Source organism: Balearica regulorum, chromosome 20 (genome assembly GCF_011004875.1).
Source record: "Balearica regulorum gibbericeps isolate bBalReg1 chromosome 20, bBalReg1.pri, whole genome shotgun sequence".
NCBI classification, from domain to species: Eukaryota; Metazoa; Chordata; class Aves; order Gruiformes; family Gruidae; genus Balearica; species Balearica regulorum.
This window is the reverse complement of record NC_046203.1, coordinates 12124035-12144193: the sequence shown is the minus strand read 5'-3', so window position 1 is coordinate 12144193 and position 20159 is coordinate 12124035. Positions and strand designations below refer to the sequence as shown.

The 20159-nt window shown below is 42.0% G+C and overlaps 1 protein-coding gene across 17 annotated transcripts in view; it reads right to left on the bottom strand.

Annotated features, from left to right (window-relative positions):
* Positions 1–20159, bottom strand: part of EXD3 (exonuclease 3'-5' domain containing 3) — a 299324-nt gene that overhangs the window by 276996 nt on the left and 2169 nt on the right. For all 17 annotated transcript variants that reach the window (XM_075772087.1, XM_075772099.1, XM_075772095.1 and 14 more), the window contains exon 2: positions 16275–16340. The gene's annotated coding sequence lies outside the window, so the exon portion shown is untranslated. The remainder of the gene's footprint in view (positions 1–16274; positions 16341–20159) is intronic.

Here is a 20159-nt window from a genome sequence, read left to right as displayed (position 1 = left end):
TGGAGGCACCTGGAGGAGGCTGTGACGCCTTGGGAAGCCCACGCTGGAGCAAGCTCCTGGCAGGACCCGTGGCCCAGTGGAGAGAGGAGCCCACGCTGGAGCGGGTTTGCTGACAGGACTTGTGACCCCGTGGGGGACCCACGCTGGAGCAGTCTGCTCCTGAAGGTCTGCACCCCATGGGAGGGACCCCACGCTGGAGCAGTTCATGAAGAACTGCAGCCCATGGGAAGGACTCACGTTGGAGAAGCTGGTGGAGGACTGTCTGCCATGGGAGGGACCCCACGCTGGAGCAGGGGCAGAGTGTGAGGAGTCCTCCCCCTGAGGAGGAAGGAGCAGCAGAGACACCGTGTGATGAACTGACCACAACCCCCATTCCCCGTCCCCCTGTGCCGCTGGGGCAGAGGAGGGAGAGAAATGGGGGTGAAGTTGGGCCTGGGAAGGAGGGAGGGGTGGGGGGAGGTGTTTTAAGATTTGGTTTACTCTGTTTTGCTTGATAGAAAAAATTAATCCAATTTATTAAGTTGAGTCTGTTTTGCCTGTGATAGTAATTGCTGAACGATCTCTTCTCATCCTTATCTCGTCCCACAAGCTTTCTGTCATATTTTCTCTCCCCTGTCCAGCTGAGGAGGGGGGTGACCGAGCGGCTTTGGGGGGCACCTGGCCTCCAGCCAGGGTCAACCCACCACAAGAGGGTGGGCATCTTCTCACCTCACTTCAGCCAAAAACACAGTGTCTGGTCTCACTCCAGACACTACAGAGAGCAGCAGGTTTCAGGGCACCACTGAACTCACCGGAGTGGCCCATAAGCATTGCAGCTTTCCTGGACTGGAACACCCAGCAGAGGCGTGTCATTTAAAATAGGACACAAAAGAGACCTAAAAAACCCCCCCACACACAAAACAAACAGCAGAAGGCTAAGAACAGAAAATGTGAATGTAGTCTAGGCACACATCTAGTTGATTCCAAGCTATTTTCAATTCTAGAAAAATCTAAAATCATTATAAACTGGACTTACAGAACCTCAACAATAGGACTGTAATGCACTTCTGATTTGAAATTGCTTGGAATTTTACAAAACTTTATCTAGGCGGATATTTCCTTGATGGAAATTGCAGACTGAATTACTTGAGAAAATTCCTTCATAAGCACTTCCTCAATTTCAGAAACACGTATACTTTCCATACCCGGATATGTTTTTGCCATTCTTACTAAAATCTCTGCAAATCAGGCCAAGTTGAGAGCCACAGAAAAACCCTCATTTGCAAGTGCTCAGTGAAGAACAGCTAGAAGGTCAAACTTAAATGTCTTCAAGAGTGCTAAATGTAGCATGCTGCAAGCCTAAGGAGCTTCCCTTGCAATGACAATTCTGGAAAACTGCATATAAGGCTATGGACAAGCACTGGAATGGGGAAGAGAGACGCAGGCGGTAACAATGCCACAAGCTAGCAAGGAAACTGAGTTAGTGGGGATTGCAGGAATTCCTCATCACTCACAGCTACTACTTGAGTCAAAAAACCCAAATTTGAAACCTAAGAAATTATTATTAAATTTGCAAAACACACTGGACTAGGAGTGGCTGTTGGCATATGGGAAGACAGGAATAAAAAGCAAAATGCTCTTGACAAACCAAAGAAGACTGGAGGAAAACTAAAAAGAAAGTAGTTCAATAAAGATTCTAAATTAGTATCAGAAATCCCTATCAGACACACCAATGGACAAAAAGGTCATGGGATACGCTTTCACAGGGATACTGTGATTCTGCAAGAATTCTGCCTTTCAGAAATAATCCTAAAAGAGTAAAGGAAGTCTGTATAGAAAGACTAGACAGCTTTTACAAGAAGTTAAAATGCTAACAGTGGTAGACCATGTTATATAAGAGAGGAAATTATCGCTTTGATCATCATTTCCAGTCTTTAAATCCCTATTTCTGGTACAAGCCAACACTTTTAAGTTCACCAGAAGAGATAATTTCTTCCAAGGTGCTTTCCAATAATATTTTTCAATTTCTGCTATTTTCTTGGAGGTATATTTAAGAGACATGGGTATGTGTTAAACACTTACATGTTAAACACTGTAGACCAGATAGAAGGATTTCTGTGATAGTATTTCTCAAAGATTTACGCCTTTGAGCAAAGAGAAGCCTGAAGAGTTACAGAAGAAGGGGGAAAAAATATTACAAAAACCACAAGAAAAACCCTGGAATCTCTTTTGCAGCCACACTACTGAAAAGGAGATTTCCTTCATCCAAGTTCTACAGCATATGCCAAAATGCCTAAAGCCGTGATGAGATACCGACCACGGAATGACGTCTGAAGCTCGATCCTGTCCACAGCAGCTATCACAGAACATAGCTGCACTCTTACCACTTCCATAAAGACTGAACACAGGCCAGGCCACTGAATCTAAATCCTTGCTCCTTCTGCCACCCTGCTCTCTTTGGTTATCAACTAAGAGGTTCGCAGTTTCCAGCTGAAGGTCAGCCTCAGCCAAGGGATGGCAAATCACACGCTATCCACCTCCCTCCCTCTGTCGCACAAAGCGGCGCCTGCACCAGCAAATCTTCTGCAGAACCTGGCACAACAGTATTGCCTCTTTGGCCAACGTTCTCATCCCAGTACTAATAAACCATGCTTTTAGTAATATCCCCTCTGAGAAGACTCCTCCAAGTCACCCCGATTCCCTTACTCCTAAGCATACCTGGTTCTATTGAGCGCTCTGTGCAGCTTCCCTCCAACGAAGCACCAAAACTAATAAGCTCCAAAACCAACTTGAATTCTCATCTGAGTTCTCATTTTGATGATTGTCTTCTGGTTTCACCTCTTTGAATTGAATCTAGACAAAGTCACACGTGCTCTTGACACACTCTCCCAGGGTGACCATGCATCACCAAAAACCATGACATACTTCTGGAGCACCCCCGTGCCTCAACGGTATAAAACCTTGCCTCCATCCTGCTTTCTGTACTTCTCAAGGCCACACTTAAATGTTGCCCAATTTTAGCCAGGAATGATCAACAGGCTCCTAGAGCATCACAAGTTTCTTCCCACACCTTACAGGATTCTAGAAAATTAGAAATTATTCTGCTTGTACATAAAGGCTACAGATTTTGCCTTAATACTGGACTCCTCAAACCTCACCCCACTGTTCATATTTCATTCACTACTACTGGTGACAGAAAAGCTGGGAACTAGAAAGCAGTCAAAATTAGAGCAACTGCCACAGTTTTCATTCCTGTATAAGCATCTTTTCAGTAGAAGACAAGGAGATGACGTTCTCCAGGTCAAGACTCCCATTAACTTCTTCCTACAGTGATAAAAGGGGAGACAGAGTTTTACCACCTGAAAAGATGGGGAGACATGGGTTGACTGAGGAGACAGAGGTGACTACTCTTTCCTGCCACCTACCCCTTCACCAACAAGCTATCTCAAATTTACAAGTGCCAGAATTAATATAGCACATCTCCTCAAACCTGGCTCCTTCAGCTGAAAGTGTGAAATAAAAAAAAACATATGAAAGCATACCATCTGTGCAAGACAGCATATAGAAAATTGAGTTTACACAGATGGGACATATCACACACTCCCTTATGTCTCTATCAACACACCAGCTTTGCAAATCTGCCCTAAATAAAAACAACATTGACAACACGTTATGTCTGAGGTCAGCAGGGCTGCCTAAGCCTAGCATGTACTTGGCAGAGTTCGGATTGTTCTCTCCACTTTTAACAAACAACTCACTTATAAATGGAAAACTTGCTAACGTTCAAGTATTCTGCTGCATTCAAATGTCAGGAGGATCGTATTCAACTAAGTCTCCTGGAGGGATCAACTAACTGGCCATCAAATTCATAGAGATGAAGCTGTATGTTGCTTAAAAACTAGCAGGACATGACACAGCCTTCTTACCATCCACACGAGGGACTGCAACATTTTCTAGTTCCATTAACTCTTTACCAACACATCAAAATAAGACTTTAAAGATGTTCATTTTTACAAGTTACATTAGGTGAAGAATATAGTTGAACAATATGGCTGAACACATATGGAAACGCTTAAGCAGCAGCTCCATTTTCTGTCCAAAAAGTCTGTAGACAAATACAATAAACTTAAGTTACACGCATGACAACTCAATGTACTACACCAAAAAACCCCACAACAAAAAGAGAGACAAAAAAAGTGTGTTTTCATAAAAAATAAAGTTTATTTATTTTGTAGAAGGAGCATCAGAGAGGAGGGAGTAGCTGGAACAGACAAGTACAGAAGTAGCAAAATACAATGAAAGAGCATAAGGCAGCAAGGACGAGCCTTACCAAGTCAGATCACACCTTCATCTAGCCAGTATCAGCAGTCAGTGGCCAATGCCTACAGAAGAGAACTGGGCAGTTATATTCCCCAACACATTCCCTGAGCCTGCAACAACTTGTAGCTTCAGATTTTCATGTGCCACGTCTGCTGTGTTGGTACAAAATAGACCTCCTAGATCTTTCTTCCAAGAGTAAACCCAACCGCTTTCATGAAAACTCTCAGCACCAGAGTCTTGTTGTAACAGCGGCCACATTGTATTCATCATGCAAAGAAGTATTTCTTTTTGTTTATTTTGAACTTCCTACTGCCATTTGATGTAACTACTTTTTGCTAGGGAATGAGAGAGGAATGGGGAACCATTGCTTATCTTCTGTCCCACCCAGGCATCCTTTCTTCAGGCCCAGACGTTCTTCATTTGCAAGCTGTTCCATAATCTGTCATTGGGGAGGCAGTACCTTGTTTAGCACTAGCTGTAAACAGAGATAATTCCATTTTCTCATGTTACTCTGCATTTCCTGATGCCAAGTTTAACCTTGCTAGTTTATTTTCCAATCACTAAGTACCATAAGGTAGGTACCTTTGCAGCTTTAGAGCTGACTATGCCAAAGTACTTCTAAACCACTGAGATTTTGTTATTTCTCTATGCATTGCCTTCCTCAAATCATCCATGAGTATGTTAAACAGCACAGGTCTCACAAGACTCCTGTGTCACTCTAATGGCAACCATCCTCCATTATAACAACGATTACTGCTACACATTTTCTCACCTTTTAACCAGTCACTGGTTTACTAAAGACCATTCTCTCTTATCCCCAGAAAGATCAGTTGCTTTAAGAAGCTGTGGTGAAAGACTATGTCTGAAGCTGTTTGAAAATCTGAGGACACCATACACGCTGGAACACCCTAAACCAGATGTCCATGGAGCCTTTCAAGTCCTTGAAGATTCATCAAATGCAACTTCCTTTTACAAAAGACATGTTGACTCCTCCACATTCATATAAAATCATGTGCTAAATAATTCTAATCTATATTATTCTTTTGGCAATGCGGCACAATACAAGGTCAGATTTCTGTCTGCTGTTTCCCCAAGCTCCCTGGAACTCTTTTGCAAGTTGGCATTGTATCAGTCCTATCTATGCTCTAATAGAGTTGAGTTTTTAATTGAAAGGATGCACACAAGTGTTAATAATTCAACAGTTTCTCCCCTGAATCCCTCCTGGGCTCTAACATCCTGGTCCCCGCAGCCAGTTACTGCGCACTGCGTTCTTAAATTCTTCCATTAATAGTTGGGTTTGAGATGGGTCCTGGTAAAGAACCCATGAGGAGTATAGATGCCACAGAAACTCATTTGCTTCTTTCTGCTCCACCTTCTGCAGGTCATTCTTCCACACCCTAGTCTTCAAGGGTTTTTGCAAACTTTTAGACAAGCTTCTTATTCCCAACATATTTGGAAAAGAACTGTTGCTTTTTATACTTTCTGAAAGCTGTTCCCCTAAGTTTTTGGCATTTCAAAGTGTTTGTTCTTTTCAGTCTTCCTCACTTGGTCATGACTTCAGCTTTTGGAAGGATGCCTCTGACTCTATAGCCTTTCTTCCCTGCTGTTTTACATTGTAACTTTTCTCTCTCTCAATCGGCTTTTGATAGGGCTGAGGCATTTGCTCTGCAGTATACTGCCTTTAAATAATCTTCACACTACCTACAAACATTTCACCCTTTTCACTGCTCCTTTTAGTTTGTTTTTAACAAGCTCCCTTGTTCTGATATACTTTCCCTTCTGAAATCAATTATCACCTCCCTGAAGTTTTTGGCTTGGATTACTTCTGCAAGGATCTGTAAGTACACTTGTGTTCACACTTACGGCTCTTGCCAGTAAAATTTTGTACCAAATTCTGCACAATTCCCAGGAGATAAGTCAAAAGTATCTTCTTCTCCCTGGGTTCCCTGACCAGATGTCTCCCAAAGGAGACAATGAGAGAGGCAATGTCCAAGAGGACAGGATGCCAGTTTTCTCCCACTGTGTTTCCTACTTTAAAGCTACATACTCTTATTCTATACTTTTCCTATCTACACGTTCTGAGAATATCTAATCTTAAGGATTCTGCTATTAATACAGTCATTTTCCTGATTTGACACTTAGCTCTAAGACACCACGCTATTCCCCCATGGGTTTGAACCACTCTGTCATTTTTATGTAACCTATAACTTGGTTATTAGAATGTTCCGATTGGTGTTTTCCTTCCATCAACTTTCTTATAGACAACAATCTCACATAAAACCCCAAATCCCTAGGTCATCTACCTTCTTTCTTGAGATTTCAGAGTCTGTCTAGAAATACATACATGTTTGGTTCAATTTTCTACTTTTTTAATGTCATGTCAATGCTAATCTAAAGGGAAAAACTGTCTGCCACGCGATGAAAATGACAAACCGAACAGGGTGGGTGTAAGTTGTAGTGATAAAACAGAACAGCTATGTTCAAGAGAGCTGGGAAGTGCTGCTTGAACAAGTATCTAATAAATTCTTGCATCAAGCATTTTAGTTTCTTCTGGGCTTCTAAAGTTTTTCAGCTACTATTTGCCAACAAAAAAAGGCTACAGATCTGTATGATATGAAAAAAGAGCCAGCAAGTGTATTTTCTACTAATCGCTACTGATGAGAGACAAAATCTGTACTAATTAAGCCAGCAACCCCAGGGGAAGGAGGGAAATCTTCTGGTGTCTTGATTTGGGGGTTAACTTGTATATATGCGAGAAACTTATATGAACATGACAATGTACTCTGAATTTTTTCCATATTTATTATAATTTCAATGTGTCCCTGAAGATATACACTAAAATACTCATGAGAACAGACCTGATTGTCAGTGCTTCCGAAGTCTCGTAAAAGAAAAAAAAAACAGAGTATTTTATCATACAGAGCTACATGAAAGTCTTAGAGGGGAAGGCTGCATCTAGTGGACTGAATAACTTATTTAAATACTGAGAAAGAGAAGACCAAATGTAGTTACAATCTGCTATGGATTTTGTTTCCTGTCACCCAAAACCTGACACATGATGACCTGCTGCTCTGGAAAAGTGGCTAGTTCAGCTTATTTCTCGGGTTATCATACTGAGTTTTCCCTCTTCATTCTACAGAAAATGTGAAAATTATTAATTACTTTTGAAGAAAGGTAATTAGTATTTAGCTATTATTCATCACCTAAGTACAGAATAACTGTTTGCAGTAAATATATAAATAGTAAATATATAAACAGTAAATATATAAACATCAAGAAAGATGAATCCACAGGACTGAAATGGTTCTGCTCATCTCAAAAAGTTAAATATAATTGCTCTCTTTGGAAGTTCAGCATCAAATGCATCGCTGAACAAAACATTTTCTTTAGAACCTCAAAGAAAAGCAACAAATGACAGGACTGTGCAAGCAGTTTATTTTCATTGCTCACTGAAAAATAACTACGACAGTTATTTAACCCTCACCCAACTCTTGCTGTTGTTCTTCATGTCGACGCTGATCATGCTTGACACCACAAAACAGCATGTCAGTAAGAAAATAAGCTATAACTGAAAACTTCTCATTAAGTATGATTTTGTTTTTCAAACACCTGTTACGCTGCCTTTTGCCAAAGTCAAAAATGAGAAAGGTAAAGAAATTGCTGACACAACGTTACAGACAAAGTCTGTCAAAGGCTAAATCCTCACAGAAGGAAAGACAAAGGTACCGGAGAGAGAACAAAAAGCATCAGCACTAATATCACACATTCTGGCTAAACATGGCAGATGACTAAACAGCGAGTTATAAAGTGGGATTTAAGCATCAATAAGTATGTAAGTGCTATTGGTCATTCGGCTGAGCCCTCTGTTACCCTACCTCTGGTCCTGAGGCTGCTGACGTATACAGACAACGTCCCCTTCCCATACCTTCCACTTGAAAGAGCACAGGAAATAAATTGAAAGTGATTAACGTTTTCCAGTTATTACACTATATTTCATACCATAATTTAAATTGTCTTGAGTAACAGCTACTACCTACTGCTTTAGGTCACACCAAAGGAGCCGCAGGATGTGCCAGTTACTTGCCTTGCAGTTACACTTCTTACTGTTTGAGAGTACAATATCCAGTAACGAGGACAAAGAGAGGCAGGATCCCGGGCAAGCCAGACACACCATTTCCTATGGCCTTTGTTACTCAAGGTAGTAACAGTAATCCTAGGAGACCCCTTTTGTCCCATCTCCGAGATACAGCTGCAGGTACAGCACAGGAACCACCACACACGCTCAGCACAGATTTCTCCTGTTAAGAATTTCAGCTGTATGTTTAAAGTGTTTACGTTTTCATTTATCATAAAGCCTACCAGTAAAATAACAAATACCAAAGAAGGCAAATTAATGTAAAATAAAGGAACATACAAGGCACCATGAGAACAGGTTTAAGGGGGAGGAGAAGTGTTTTACATCATCTTCCAGAGTAAGTTGAAGGAATTCTCGATGCTCGGGACAATATGGCCCAAGGGAAATGGTAATGGGAGAGAAATAAATTCTTTCACCTCTGGGTTGAAATCCAAGTCAGGCTGGTAGTAGCCAAGAACCATTAGCTTAACATCTGCTAGCTGTTTGGTGACCCATGTGAAGCGAGTTATATTCCTTAGTGTCCACATCACAGTCCCACTAATTGGCACCACGTTGGCAATCTAAACAGAGAGGTTAAAGTCTGCACACACAGCAAGCATGAACTACAAGATTACTCAACTTCATCTTTGAGTACATATGTGGTAAATTATACATTCGGTACATGTAACTCCATCTAATTGCCCCACCATCCTGTTCTGCCCTTAGAATAAAATCGTAAATCCAAGCAAGCCAAGAAACTGTCAGCATTCCCTTGTCAAGCATACAGTTTCTGAATTAGTAAGACACATTAAGTTCATTACTATTCAAAGTAACAAGCAACTGCTTAAATTTTAGGCAAAATACTGTACCGCATAAAGTTAAATATGAGCTGAAGTGTTGGAATAATAGGTACCAATATCCATTAAAATAGTATCTTTTTTTTTAACTTCAGTTTTTAACTCAAAAATGCAACACTCGCTCAAAATGCAATAATGATATAGTCTTGTAAAGCCCAAATAACACCACGGCTCTTTTCTCTTTGTCTTTCCTTCTTCTGCACCTTCCCAACAAAGAAAGAGTGCAAAGGAACAAAGCTGACCCAAGAACAAGAGCCATTAGCTTTTAGAAGAATCATCCTTTGTATTGCCCCATGGTAAAACATTTGTATCTGAGGACAAAAAAAAAGAATGATCATCTCTTAATAAATAGCAATAAAAGAAAATTGATTTTTCATATCATCTGGATATGGCAGCATAAAAAGAGTCTAAACTATGAAGGAAGGAAACTCATGTTACAGTTTAGAAACTGTTCCTGATGTTTACACATCACTTCAGTTTAAAGAACTGCTTATGATGGGAACATAATGAAAGCTTTTGAGCATGAAGGGAGAGATAAACGAAGCCAAAAGAAACATCTTTGCCAGAACTCTACCAGAAAACAGAATCACAGAGTAAGTCTGGAGGTTTCCAGTCCAACCAGCTGCTCAAAGGATGGCCAACTTCAAGGATGGATGAGGTTGCCCAAGGATGTTTTAGGTTAAAGCACAACATAGTACAATGCCATGCAAAATCCACGTATACAGACATTGTTCTTGCTAGCTGAATACCCCTTGCATTTACCACTGCTCCAGAAAGATACACATTCCAAGCTGTTTTGAGAAGGAATAATGGCTAGCTGCCATTAAGAACAGTGATAAACTGAAAAGGAAGCAAACTTAATCTAAATATCCATTAGTACCGCAGTTTGGAGAACTTAACTTGGTAGAATGCAGACTTGAAGACAGGAGACAGAGAGCTTGGAAAGTACGATCCTCCCAAGATCCATGTTTCACCTTTCGTTGGAAAGGTATGCTCAGCTCTGCACAGAAAAACGCAGGCAGTGGCAAAAGGCTGGTCTGCAGGAAAAGCAACCACCCCCCAGGAGGTCTGCATTCCACAGCCACGTTCAAAGGGATGGATTTTTTTCCTTCTTGTGCAAGAAACACTTGCAGAGTTAACATCCACAGAATTCGATAGCATCTAAGTTGCCTTAAACATGAACAGTCTGCCTCTTTTCACACAGGCTGCTAGTCATTACCTGGCTTACCTGTGCTCTGCCAAAGCCAGACCAGCTGAACCTTCACAAAAACACACTGCCGGTTCCTGGCGTCTGCACACATGCTGCCAAGGATTTTGTGTTCTTTTTTCAAGACCTTGGTGGACCAAGGGATCTGCCTGATACAGCAAGACCACTCCTTCCTCGGAGCTACAATATCACTGCCAGGACTGCTAGCTGCCTCAACCTTCTTTTTCTCATCACTGACTACTAAAGCCTCTAAGGTGGATCTTTTCTTACTCTCTTCTGTAACTTTGAGAAGTAGAATAGGATCATGCCACATTTTTTAAATGCCAGACAAATTCCTTCTGCTTAAAGACACATTATTATCAGCTTCTTTTAAAAAATCACACCACTGCAAATAATTATATTGACACTTGAGGTGGGATCTGCTGTGCTGACATCTGAAAGAGAATTAAGGGAGGCTGTGATGACTGCCAGGAGTCTAACACAAGCTGGAAGACGCCAGGCTAGCACCAAAGACGAAGATAGTGCAACTGTCCTGCCTTTGGCTGCATTCAGCCCATCGAGCTGCCAGTTCGGGATGTACTGAAGTCAATCTTCAGAACTAATTCACGATGCTACAGGAGTTAGTTGTGTGATAAGGTCCAAGCAAAGGTTATAATCAAACGACGCAGTGAACTGCTTTACTGAGCAGCTCTAAGTGCACTTCTGAACCCTCATGTAAATATCAAGTAAGCACTAATACTCAAAATAAATGTTTTCTCACAAAACCAAGTACAGAAATAATACCAAATTCATGAGTTTCCTGAGAGTCATTCCTCTCCATTTGGAAAACAGGAGGGGTCCAAGAAAGAAATCCTTCTCTGCAGGGGAGGGAGGCAGGAAGGAAGGAAATGTGAATTACATACACCTCTGGATAAGTCCTCCTTTAAAAAAAAAAAAGGAAGGAAATTAGAGTTAACTAAAAAGAGCATGTTTAGCTTCACTGCACAAGCTGGGGAAAAAAACCTGAGGAAATCCTGGCTAAAGATAATGCTGCCTCCTCCTGCCACTGCTGGGCTTTCCACAGCCACTGCGACGGCAAGAGGTGAAAGGTCCATTTTTCACTCTGGCATTTGCTGCACCACTTTGAAGTTACCTACAAATCAGAGTCATTATTTGATGGTCACCTCTCCCCTAGGTCATCCTATGCTTTTTTGTAATAGGGCTGTTAAAAAACATGTGTTTTCACTTTTTTATTTTTTATTAAAAAGGATAACTCATAACTGAGCAGAGACAAAGGCTCTGTTGATACAACAACATGTGGATTAAATCTGAAAGAAAGCTGTTCTGTTAAACTGACAATCCTGCACAGAGGACTTATATCTAAATTGGTGTAATAAATCAATAGGAAAGATTTCTCTTTGGCTGAAACAACCATTTATTTAGGCATGAAACAAGAGCATTTTAAAATTGCTCTGGACACTGTACACAAAAGGGATTCTTCAGTTTTGTTCTTTTTTTGCTTTCTTTTGTGTTTTAAGTATATCCCCAAAGTTTTGCATTTGATCTACTTAAAAATATTTACTTTTTGGCGCTTAAACCTATGACAAATCAGCCAGCGAGCACCACTGGGCTCTTAGCTAAACTGCTCCTACTGAGGGGGAAAAAAAAAAAAAAGGAAAAAAAAAAAAGGAAAAAAAAAAAGAAAGAAAAGTTGCTTGCTCCATTTACATTATTACATTAGGCAGAAGACTGGCCTACATTTGTGCTTTCCCCCATTATGCTCCTCTCCTGCATTTTTATAAACATATGTTCTGCTTCTTCCCTTAAATTCTACTAGTGGTGGCTTCTTCACTCTTATTTAAGCAAGAAACACTGTCCAGTTATTGCTACCTACCCATATCAGACAGCAGTCTATCACACAACGTCTGAGACCAACACAGTAACCTGCTGCAGCGGAACGTCAATCTGGATGTAGGCTAACGGCAGGGAGCTGCTCAAGAAACTACAGTCACAAGTCACACTCCAAATACTGCCCAGAAACCCCCATTCGGTCTCCAGACCTCAAAAAGACAAGCCGCTGCTGATGCACAGCAAAAATAAGGAGGACTTGGCACAACATTTTAAGTAGGATGCTGATTGTAACTATAGATGGGACAAAGAACTCCAACCCTCTTTTTTAATAAAAATTGGATGGTACCTGCATCATGCCGTGAAGATGGCATTGGCTAGCCCATCCAAACACGTCACCACACAACTCCAGCTAGTCTTCAAAGCATGACAAAGACTAAAACATAATTCATCATAAAAACAAAAAAACATTCCAGTTCCACAGAAATGTTCTGTGAGAAAATACTTGCAGGAGATGCTACTCAACACTGGAAGAAAGCGCTTCATACAAGCACGCTGGAGCTCCTCCTCAGCACATCTGGAGATGTCACTGGCTGCTAGATTACTACTATTTTTTAGAGCACCCAAACTGTATGTGTGGTGAAACACATGAGAGGGCATCTACATACAGGATGGAGTATAACACTGAGGGGGCAAAGATTTGGGCTGAAGCCTCTGTCATTCAAAATGTCATTCCTAATATCATTTACAGAAATCACAAAAGCTGAGCTCTTCAAAACCATTAAAAATACAATCCCCAGCCCCACAGATGAAAATGCTTTAGGCTCAGTAACTGGGGTTTTTTTTCCTACCAGGGAAGTCCTTATTTATTTCATTTCACCTTAAATTCCATTTGCCATTCAGGCAAATGAAAGTTCCCTCAGAAACCACAGGCGATGCAGTCACTCGAATGCCATCCCTGACAGTCTGATCGGCCAGCCTGCCTTGCCTGCTGATTCCCTACTCACCAAAACAACCCAGGGCACTACACCACAGCCCCGGGGTCAAGGGCTTGGCAAGGCTGCCAAGCCAAGACCTTCCTGCAAGAGCTGCTCACCTTGACCCAAGCAACTGCCTTACAGTCCACAGGAGTCTCTCCACAGTGCTCTTTTCCAGACATCTGCAGCCACCCACCCGGTAGTACCATGCCTCAGCTTAGCTTCTGCTGCTCCTCACGGACCGTCTAGTTGGGCTAGACACGAAGGACTCCTGAGAAGGAACATCTCAGCTTTCCTTCCTTACTGCAGGCAACCCCTCTTGGCCAAAAAGCTAACAAGGAGCCATACTAGTGGGAAAGAAAGGGAAGGTGCAAGAGAAGATTAAAAACTAGGAGAGGAAAAAGATGGCCAGACAAGTACTTTTTCTTATTAGTTTGCTTTAATTTTGGAGAAGTGGAGTCTTGTGGCCATTTGAGGTGATGGAAGCACTACATAGTTCTTTAGGATACCAAGCAAAGTACTGTCTGCTGGCTGGAGCACAGAATCTGCTCTGATAAAGTCTCAGGTTGTCAATATCTGCTATCGTTAACCCACAGACGACAAAGCTGTAACCCCTGAGTAAAGCTAAACTGGTAAGAAAGACATGCCAGTCCCAGCTGGGAGGAGCACTTCCCAGTAAGGAGATGGCTAGTCAGCCAGACAACTGGTTTCTGTTCACCGCTGTCGCTGCCCTATTCTGTGACCTTACTCAAATCATGTCCCCATGCAACGACCCTTCTCTCATCTTGAGGGGCACACGAGCACCACCGATGAGTAGCTATGTAGAACCCAGCTACTAGCAGTAATGCTAACACAGAAATGGGAATTTCAAGGCAAAACAAAGCAACATATAAAAGCTGAGGTTTGTGCTATGTAGGCACGGTTCCAGCATAGGAAACACACACTTTGGTTTTGCCAAGCCTATCCAGTGTGGGTATGATTCAGTGCTAATTGTTCAGAAAAATGTTTCAAGTCACACCGGTTTGGTACGTTCTTTTTTTTAAAAGCAAAACAAGGTATGTTTTGAACAGAGTTAAGATTATGTTTATGTTTACAGACAATCTGACTCCTGCATATAAAGAATGCTTCTCCTTGGACAAAAACCTAAAAACATCAAGAAAAGTCAAAAGTAATGCAAATGATCTGGCTTTATAATCTTGCCAGAACAGAAGAAGTACCAAAGCAGTTGAGCAATAACCATGGTCTTAAATTTGACTTCCCTGGCTCCTGCTTTGTTCAATATTTTAATTATATTTAAAAAAAAATTCTAAACCACTTCAGATTTCAAAGCACATTTATATGCATTGATTAATTCTCCCAAGGTAAGACTCATTATCCCCTTTATTACAGAAGGAAAGTGAAAGAAGACACAATAAGCTACTTGTCAAAGACACAGAAGGAACTGATGAAGGGCTGGAATTAAAACCCAAGAGTTTCTGAAGCAACTTCTTGTTTCTAAAGGATTTATTTTTTTACAATGACAGCAACAATACCAAAAAAAAGTTCCAAAATGGATATACGTTTAGGATCAAGGCAGTTTATGGGGGAAAAGGCCATGAGAAAGGGAAGTTATTTAAATTAATTAATCTGCATTTGGAAAACTATAGTGAATTATCTAATAGATTGTTGCTATGTTCATTATACAGAACAAACATTAAATCAGCCCCGCAACGTAGTCAATCTCACCTTGCATCGTGAGATAGCGAAGTATATAGGGTAATCCATCTCAGCTTCACACTTTCTACTCTGGGGCGGCAAATTGCTTTTGCATCAGGACTTTTCTCTGCAGAGTAGGTGGTGAGTGCTGTCTGACAGCATCTCCTCATGTGTTATTCACGAGTGCCCTCTAACGAAGCTGCAGCTCCATTTCAGAACACATACAAAGGAGACTAGAAAAACCCAAAATGAGACTTTCCAGAAATTTCTCGTTAAACACCAAGCTTTGTTTCCATTTGAACAAAAGGGGAAAACAGATGATGTACACTAACTGGTGACTGCTCCTGCACTGACATTTTATATTTCCTCGCATTATGCAAGCCCTCATTGGTAAGTATCTCAGTAGGCAGCAGGACTAAAGAGAAAGACGGGAGAATTCACAGTTCTCCCGTTCTGAGAGAAGAAAGGATACCAGATCAGATAGGGTCCCAGGGCAGTTAACTCAGTACAACTTTTTAAGATAAACTGAGTTCTACATCATCTACTTTATTTGTAAGGAACTGCTGGGTAACTTCTCAACATAGGATGTAGTGAAATCAATCTTGGAAAAAATAAGGCACATCACAAATTAAGTTCACAAACCAAAATGGAATCCTCATAAATCTATTCCTTAATACACTGCTGTACCACAAAATACTGTTTATTTGAAAGGATGTCTTCATCCAAGAGTGGTCACACGAACTACAGTGATGAAACAGTATTTGCCACAAGTTTGTAGGACTGACACATGGCTTATTGTCAAGTTCTCTTTCACCTACCTACATAAACTAATAAAATATCCTGCAAACAAAAGATGTTTGTATTACTTTCAGAAACAAACTCCACACAGAAAAGCCAATCCTCAGAACAGAAATTGTAACAATCTCGATGTCAAATTGTCCAAATGGGACTGTTCCACTTAGAAGATCTACCTACAAATCCGCAATGCGGGCACAGCTGCTCAGCGTGGGACCAGCACAGCCCCAGCAGCCCGTGCTGTCCCCTCCCTCGCACCCCATCCTGCCCCAACGCACCCCACTCACTTGTCCCCAAACACCCACGCTATGAGCACACGGTGAAAGAAATCAACAAAGCAATCGAAGTTGGAAATGATCCTTTTCTAAGCTCAGATAAGACCGAGACAGGCAAGGGGCAGGAATTCATTAAAGTCTGCTGCCCCACTTTGCCCGACGTGGAGCTCCCCCCACCCTGCCAAGGGCCTTGGAATAACGCGGGGTGCAGGGACACAGCAAACTCACCCCTGAAGGACGGTGACGGTGTTATATGCCGGGTGACGTCAGGGGAATTCCGCTGCCACCATGGAGCTGCAAGGAAGCAAACAGGCCTGTTAACGTGCCGAGCTTTTTGTACACGTACCGCCGCAGCACCTAAGCTCCGCTGAAGCAATCCTAACTTACGCACCTCGCTAAGCGCTATCTTGGAAAGACCAAGATTGGCAGGCATCAAATGTTTGCTTGAACCGGAGCCTTACGTACCTGCCAACAATTTTACTTATTGCTAAACATCTTTACTGTAACGTTAAGAGCGTGTGGCTGAGAGTCACGAAAGACTAACAAGAACAGCATGCTGATGTTACAAAACATTCAGAGAACCATCGGCCTAATCCACGCAGGTTATCCGCTTCAACAAACAGAACATCATCAGGAAACCTCCACTCCCACTCCTCCGAACGTCCCAGTGGCTACCGCTGCTTACAAAACCAAACCCAAACAATAACGCTTTCAACTACACGGCTAATAAAAACCTGCTTTGTGCAGTCTGAAACAGCAGCTAGTTAACCTGTAAAGCAAAACTGCACTCTCCTGCTCAAAAAGCCAAACCCCTTTCCTTTTAGTTTGAAACAGTGGGAGAATTCAGTCCACAAGGAATATTTTCCAAAAATTTACCAGCAATTGTATAACCTAAGAAAACCTAAGCGGAGCAGTTCTATACAGCAAGTATTTCCCAAGTATTTCCCAAGCAGTGCAAAGTTCCTCCTGCGCTCTTTCGTATCTTCAAATGTCCCTTGCAGCACTGCTGCGTTCCAGCCAACTTTTTTCCTGACACAACAGCTTATTCCTTGAGGAGGTTCACGCAGAGTTGGACATTAAAAAGATCAGCAGTGGACAGACAGTGCCCTGGATGTTTTGAAAAAGAGCCTTTGCTTTCACAAACATGTAACCCAAAAAAGGCCCAATGAATTTGGGCAAAAATCAAAAATGACCATAAAGCACCTTTTGAACTATATATCAGAAAGTTTAAGCACAGAACAAAAAGTGCAGGAAAATGTAAGAGTAAAAAAAATCTCTGAGATTAGTAACTGAACCGCACAGTTACGTGCATCGCTATAAGGGTAACCCCTTCTATTGTATTCTGCTTTTTGAAGGCAGGATGAGCAACAACACATAAATAGCATTGTATGGGTATAGCTAGCCGTAAAATAGGAAAAAACAGCATTATTTTAATTAGAAAAGTTGAGGGATTTTTAGCTGCTTCTGGTATGATCAGATTCCAAAACACTTAATCTTTAGTTTCATTGACCCATCTATTTCTTGCAGAAGACACTGCAAAGAGGATTACTCTGTAAGAATTAGTAGCACATGAACTTTTTTTCTTCTGTAGAAATGCCTTTGACAATAGCAATTTCTTCAACCCTCAAAGAGCTCTATTACTACTTAGAGCCAACACCAAGGACTACGCCCAGAGCGGCATCCCAAGCGAGTGGCAAAGTTGAGACAAAAGAAGTTATCAATTACGTGAGCAGGAGTTTCTTGCCTGATTTCTATCTGCAGACCATAAAGCATCATTGCCCCAAACCACCCAGCAGGTAGTTGGCACAGCTGGGAAGAAGGGACATCCTGCTGGTCTCCAACGGCTGGACAAGCCTCTCGCCTTCCAGGCCCAAGTTAACGCCATTTGGTCACGCTGCAACACCAAACCTTCATGTGGATTCACGAAAGAAACAAGACTTTTATCCTCTGGGAAAAACAGCTTTCCAGGCTTCTCTTCTGATAGAAATCTAACTGGAGTTTCTCTTCAGCCCTCCTTTATCCCACTCTCCTGCTTTCATTTTTCCTACAAGAAATTTTCACTTTTATTACTGACATCTGCCGTAGTTCTTCCTACACTATATTAGTTTCTTACACATTAATTCTATTAAAAGATGAAAATGTGAAACAGCAAGATGTGCAGCACTTGGCCTATCTCCTGTTTCTGTTAACGTAATTCTATTCCTCTCACACACTACTCGGTTCCTTTACGGCCACCCCTTCCTCCAATACACGTGGTTACAAAGAGGAACTGTTGGAGGAGAACACCACCACTGTTACTTCCAATGAAATGTCTCTGCCAAACCGTTTCTTTCGTTAGTCCGGAGGTGGCCTGTGTCCCCCCCAACCCCTCTCAGGCTACAGCACTTCACACATCAGCAAGTTATTTAAGGCAAGTTTGGGTACAATTAGTTATTCATAGGAGCAACTGCTTTGGTTGTCAAAGAGGATAAATGCACAGACCTGCTCCTCTCACCAACCGTGAACAGACGCATCCACCTCTGCATTAGCCCCAAGCTGTAACGTCACAGAGCTTCCTTGCAGAGCGGGACAGAGGGCTCACAAGGTGAGCGTGTTTGTGGGACCACTCGCTTCTGTCTCTCGCCCCTCTCCAAGCTGCCTTTGGAGAACACCAGCAATCCCACTTCTTTCAGCTTTGCCAATTCCTGTTTGCCAGGGCTTACAGCACTTTGTGTCGCTGGAAAGGAACACTTGGAAGTTTAGTCCTTCTGAACCTCTGCTTGTGCCCTGGCACCGCACATCTGTCTGAGGGGGTTTCACACCAGCAGCGTGTTCAACTGCCCCAACACAGAGAGCGGAGAAGTTTGCTGCGACTGCTATGCTGTAAGCGGACTGACAAAACTTCATGTAGGCGAGTGTTATGATTTCTTCTAATACACGGCATTATTGCCTTAAAAACTCCAACCAGAGCATTTCTGATGGATCATTTACATTCCAGAATATGCATTTTGTTGGTTCTACTCCACACACTAAAATGTTATTATTCCTGCTCTATTGCATACAGTGAGAAAAACCATGGGACCAGAAGTCACGGCTGGTGGTGACGCTTGTGCCAAAAAGCTGACACACGGCCCGTTTCCATGTAAAACCAGGGAGGCAGCAAGCCCTCAGAGCACAGCAAAATGCACCGGGCTACAGAAGAGGCAGAGCTTCACTATTCACAGAACCACAGGGAGATTTATTTGTTTGTTTGTTTTAATTAAAAAGTCATAGTTCCAGAGTGAGTCAACAGATCCTCTAGTTGACCCCATCATCCAATACCCTTTTATAAGCCCTACTACCTCAAAAGCACTCTTGTCCTATTTAACAATACATTGAGACAAACAGACCCCAAAATCCCTTTACAAGAACCTGATGAGATAAAGACAGTGCCAGCAGTGCCAGCGTGAAAGCTATGCTCTTGCTGAGGCTGAAAAACTCGTAGGATGCCTTAACAAATCTGACTTGGCTAGAAATCTCTTCCTGAGCTCAAGAGACACAGTAAATGAGGGAGGGGATTCTCTGAACTAGCACAGCACACCTGCTTGCCCAGCTCGGTGTCTGCCCTCTATGGCCAAACTGTGACAATTTAAAGAATGTGGAGGACGAAACACACGACCTTAATCTAACTTTCCTCTGTAAGAACAGCCTGAAGAATTCCCCTTTGAACAGTGGTTCATCCAAAAGTGTAAGATTGCTTAAATCTATCTTAATTTAGAACTACAGCTGCCCTTTAAGCAACATTAAAAAAAAAAAAAAAAAATCCTGCTTTCTGCAGCCAAGCAGCCAAAGAAGTATAGAGTCCCAGAAGAAGAATCGCACTGATTTCCCCCAAACCACACAGGCATCCTTGCACCAGGGAGTTGCCCAAGATTTCAGGTTTAAGCCCATCTTCAAAATTGTTATTGTTTCAGCTTAAGCACTCCAAGTAACGGCAAGCCTTTAACCTCTCCTGTAAACTATTCCCATAATTAACCTCCATCACTGCTAGGAAATTGTGTCATATTTAAAAGAATGTGTGTAGCTTTGACTTTCAGTTACCAGACATCATTACGCCTTTGTTGGAAGGACTGAAAATATTCAGCTATCAGATAA